At 46.4% G+C, this 5,118-nt stretch overlaps 2 long non-coding RNA genes across 2 annotated transcripts; one reads left to right on the forward strand and one right to left on the reverse strand.

Moving 5' to 3' along the window:
* The first annotated feature begins 434 nt into the window (after positions 1-434).
* LOC116547813 lies at positions 435-709 on the forward strand. The gene is made up of 2 exons (XR_004267188.1): positions 435-527; positions 612-709. It is a non-coding gene; the product is annotated as an uncharacterized LOC116547813 (long non-coding RNA).
* Positions 710-4,646: 3,937 nt separating this feature from the next.
* On the reverse strand, positions 4,647-4,995 carry LOC116547812. The gene is made up of 2 exons (XR_004267187.1): positions 4,857-4,995; positions 4,647-4,754 (listed from the first exon to the last, which is right to left on the reverse strand). It is a non-coding gene; the product is annotated as an uncharacterized LOC116547812 (long non-coding RNA).
* Positions 4,996-5,118: the final 123 nt, after the last annotated feature.

Consider the following 5,118-nt stretch of genomic DNA (forward strand, 5'->3'; position numbering starts at 1 on the left):
CATTGTTATATATCTTAATAGTAAGCAGTGAGAGGTCAGGAAGAGATCCTTTCTTATAAATAAGTGCCATTTTGGGAAAAACACACTCACTTCCAAAATAATGGATTCACATATAAAGGTCTAGAAATGGTTCAAGTTGCCTCTGAGATATTCAAATGTGAGTTTAAAGTGTGGTGTGTGTCTTGGGGGAGCCTGTTACCTAGTGGGGAAAACTCTGTCAACACAGAATTCAGGGATGTGTGAGAGACGCATGGCTTCTAACAGGATTCTGGATTGAACCCTCAGCTTCTACAATTGTGTCGTCCATGTGCCTGTCATCTATTTGCTCTTTCTCATAGTAGGTCAGGAATTGGGCTATTAAATAGCATCCTTCTTGCATATGCAAATAACTGAGGTGAATAGGGAGATCTCTGTGCCTTGAGAGCATCACCCAACAACCACATCCCTCCTTGGAGAAGCCCCTAGAGCACAGCTCCTCACCATGGACTGGACCTGAAGGATCCTCTTTTTGGTGGCAGCGGCAACAGGTTAGGGGATCCCCAGTCCCAGGACTGAGGGAGAAACCAGGCCAGTTAAGTGAGACTTCACCAACTCCTGTCTCCTCTCCACAGGTGCCCACTCCCAGGTGCAGCTGGTGCAGTCTGGGGCTGGGGTGACGCAGCCTGGGGCCTCAGTGAAGGTCTCCTGCAAGGCTTCTGGATACACCTTTTCCACCTAGGGTATGCATTGGGTGTGACAGGCCCCTGGATAGGGGCTTGAGTGGATGGGATGGATCAGCAGCAACACTGGGGAGCACTGATGCTGGGTATAAACAGAATTTGAGGAGGAGTGCGTGTGTGCCAGAAACCCTACACATGTAAGGGGCAGAATCCATGGTGACCCTCTGTCTCAGAGCCTCTTCCCAGGGTTGAGTGTCCTGCTCAGGTGTCAGATGACACAAACCCATTCCTCCTCTGAAAGAGCATTCCTCTGCTGAGTGTCAATGCATCCATTCCCACCCCCGGGGCAGGAAGGCAGGTGACAGAAACAAGCAGGTTTGCGGGATGGAGAGGAAAGAAAAGGGATAGGAACCAAGAAAACACCTTGTTTCCAGGACGTATAGTCTGAAGTCCCACTGCGTATTTTGGAGTCCCAGCTGAAGCTGGAGATTCTCCATTGTGAACTTTCCTTGTACAAGACAGTTCTTTGGGGGCGGGGGGTTGGGGGAAATGCTGAATGAGTTCTCCTCTTTGCTGAGCCCATGGTTCTCACCCTCTGTGGTACGTGGTGTTTTCCCTGCCCCACTGAGTCACCCCTGTTGATCCCCTACCTGTTGCTCCCCAGGTTTTGCTTCTTTGTTCATACTCTTATCCTTTTCTGGATTTCTCTTCATGGAGGCCCCTTGGTAGCCTTGAGTGACAGCATAACCTAGGTCACCACATCATAACAGGTCTGAGGACTCTTTTTGTACCACAGTAAACACACACACACACACACACACACACACACACACACACACATGCACCAGTTCCCCACATCCCCTTTCAATTCCTTACAGGAAAACACACAACTGTCTTGGAGGAATTGTTTGCATGGGCTATGGGAGCGACAATGAGGCATCACTCTTCTCTGAGGATACAGGATCTCCATGTCCAAGGAGAAGAAAGACTGCAGGTGCACAGAAGCCCAGTATTTCAGGATCTGGGAGAGGAATCACAGAAGATCAAGTACAGCAGGACTGGCCAAGAGCAACAAAGCACTGAAGGCAGGTTTGAGTGAGGAGGACAAGGTGAGGCCTGATCTTATGTATTTTCTCCTTTCTGTTGATGTGATGTGTCACACTGATTGATTTGCATATGCTGGACCATCCTTACTTCACTGGGATAAACTACGTGGTCATGATGAATGATTTTTAATGTGTTGTTGAATTGGGGTTGCTAAGATTTTCTTGTGGATTTTTGTATCTATATTCATAAAAGATAATTGGCCTGTAGTTTTTTTTTTTTTTTACTTCCTTGTCTGGTTTTCATATCAGGGTAACATTGGTCCCATGTGGTAAGTTTGAAAGTATTCCCTCCCCCTCTATTTTTTTGAATATTTTGAGGAGTGTATGTATTGTTTCTTCTTTAAATGTTTGTGATAATTCAGCAGTAAAGCCATCGAATCCTGGGGTTTTTCTTTGACGGGAGAGCTTTAATTACAGCTTTAATTTTGTGACTTGTTTTTGGTCTCTTCATGGGTTGGTTTCCTGCTGGGAAACACCAGGGTCAAAGGTGATCTTGGGTCGAGGCTTTGTGTAGACAATATTGTGGCATCAGCCACTTCTACGTGTTTGATGGAATGGAAACAGAGGCTCAGTGTGGAAACACGAATGACTACTGGCCTAAAAGAAGGGGACCCTCCAGAAGTGTCTCTTGTCTCAAGGTGGTATCAGGCTGCAGCAATTTGGCTAAAGGAGTGGGTGGTGGGAAGGGAGTACAGAGTTTGCTCCTAATCTGGGGCAATACAGCTACATGAATTCCTTCCAGCTCTCCAAATTGAGCTCGGGGTTTGCAAGCACTGAGGAATTATTTTGTAGTAAGGATTGATGATATGTGTGATTGCCATGGGGCCTCTTGTGGTTATTTTATTTAACTTTACTCAACAGGGGTAATCTCATGTGATTCTGGGTCTGTGTGAGCCTTTCAGTATGAAGCTGCAGAGACAGGGTGCTTTCACACAGCCCTACTGGGCTTCTGATAACCACAGGGACCTCTCCTCTCCCCTGCTTCCTTCGAGGTCTCTCCTTTCAACTATCCAGTCTAGTCTTAGCTGTTTATTTCATTCTGTGGTTCTGCCATATGGGATAGACAAATGTTAGGCATATCTATTCAGCTGTGATGCTAATGCATGGACATTGGATATTCCTAGCCATCTCCAAAAACTGTCATCCTCTATGTATCACCGAAATGTGGCGTGTCAATCTGTATCTTGTCAACCCTGAATAACAGACACAAAGAGACTCTAAAACGTAATATTTATTCCAGGATGTTTATTGCAATTGAAATGTGTGTGGGGGCATTCAGGCTGGTAAAGGCAAATAAAGAATTAAGGAAAAATAGGGAAGGTTACATAAGCGGTTTTGACGCAATTATCCTGGGCAGGAAGGATCAGTCACAGGGTTGACATTGCTGTGAGTTTGAACAGGCAGTTGCTGGGCAGATACACTTGGAGAAGTAATTATTTGAAGGCTGTGGTGGCCTCTGTGCAAGGTTGTGGCTGTGCAGAGTCTACTTATGACAGTTCTTGCTCTCAGAAATATGTGTGTTAGACCCTCCTTCATGGCCTTCCCCAGCTTCATTCATTGGAGTTTTAGCATAAGTGGCTCCATTTCGATTCTGATACATTTCACAAGCTCTTTCTAACACTCCTTCTGAAATAGATGACTCTGACAGTTTGCATAGAACAGGATTAATTCCACATCCACACCCCATTTTGTTCAAGTAAATTTATCCCTTCACTACTAATGGCCAATTGCATTCCCAGATGAGTCTACACACCACACAGTGGAGGGTCCTGAGCAAATGGGGAGAGAAGGAAGCCCATCAGCCTCTCCCATGTGGCTGCAGGAGCCACAGCCTGAGCCCCACCTGCGCTCCAAGAAAATGCCTTGAGGCCTGGAATGTATACTTTGGAGACTATCTGTTTCTTCTTCAGGAAGCAGGAAAAGCAAATATAAAGGCAAGAACAAACACTGCAAAGGAAGAAAATGAAATAGAATCAAAAGAAGCCCCAGATCACAGCTGATGCTGATTGGCTTTAGTGTCAGGAGAAGAGTCAGACATGAAATTTGTGAGGTTCTACATGACACTGACCCTGGCCCAGCCTCTCTGGTGGCTGTGATCTAACTGCTTAAAGACTGTTCTCGTATGGGAATCTCCCTGAGGTTTCTGTCCTGGGTCTGATTGGAGAAGACTAACCAGGCGCCACTGAGTTTCCTCAGGACTCTGATGCTGGTGACCACGGTTGAGGAATGTTCATCTCTAAGTGTCATCTGCATTTTGTGCATGTGAGAACAGGTCTTCATATTAAAATGATCTTTTTAATATTATGTCGAGAGGGATAGCATTAAGAAAAATACCTAAGGTAGATGTCGGGGTGACAGATGCAGCAAGCCACCATGGCATGTGTATACCTAAGTAACAAACCCGCTTGGTCTGCACATGTTCCCCAGTACTTAAAGTGTAATTTAAAAAAATAAAAATATGAAGGGATGATAATAGTAAGCACAGAATTCTAAACTTAGAAAGTTTCACTAGAGAAACTGTCAGAAGAACATGAAGACCCACATCCTGACAGGAAATCAGCCTCCATCTGCACATGCCTCTGGGGTTGACTCTGATCAGTGGGTCCTGAGCGCCCCTGCAGCTGATTCCCCCGAGTTTTCCTGCAGGAGGTTTGTGTCTGGGCTCACACGGGCCTCCCCTCACTATGTATATTGCACAGTAATACACGGCCGTGTCCTTGGCTCTTAGGCTGTTCATTTGCAGAAACAGCGTGTTCTTGGCATTGTCTCTGGAGATGGTGATTCGACCCCTCACAGTCTGCGTAGTATGTGCTACCATCATTACCAATAGCTGAGACTCACTCCAGTCCCATCCCCGGAGCCTGGTGGACCTAACTCATGGCATAGCTGCTGAAGGTGAATCCAGAGGCTGCACAGGAGAGTCTCAGGGTCCCCCCAGGCTGAACCAAGCCTCCCCCAGACTCCACCAGCTGCACCTCACACTGGACACCTGCAAACAAAAATACACCCTTGTCAGAAACTGTTACACATATTTACTGTTTACCTCACTCATGTCCATTCACACTCATTTTTCTATTTCTCCATGAATTACCTTTCAAAATAGCAAGAAGTAAAATCTAACTCAGCACAGTCTCCATGGTGAGTTCAGTCTCTGTGTTCATTCGTGATCACCAAATGCAAACACCTGAAAATCCCAGGGCTGGGCTCCTCTCCCAGAGCTGGAGGGTCAGGGCTGGGCTGGTTTTCAACAGCAGAGGGAGGGCTCTATTTGCATGTTTCCTGCTATATAGCAAGATCTGTGGTAAGAGACGCCTGAGGAGAGAGTGGGGCTCAGAGCACAGGACAGTGTCCTG

Source organism: Sapajus apella, unplaced genomic scaffold (genome assembly GCF_009761245.1).
Source record: "Sapajus apella isolate SASKATOON/1434 unplaced genomic scaffold, GSC_monkey_1.0 scaffold4860, whole genome shotgun sequence".
Classification (NCBI taxonomy): domain Eukaryota; kingdom Metazoa; phylum Chordata; class Mammalia; order Primates; family Cebidae; genus Sapajus; species Sapajus apella.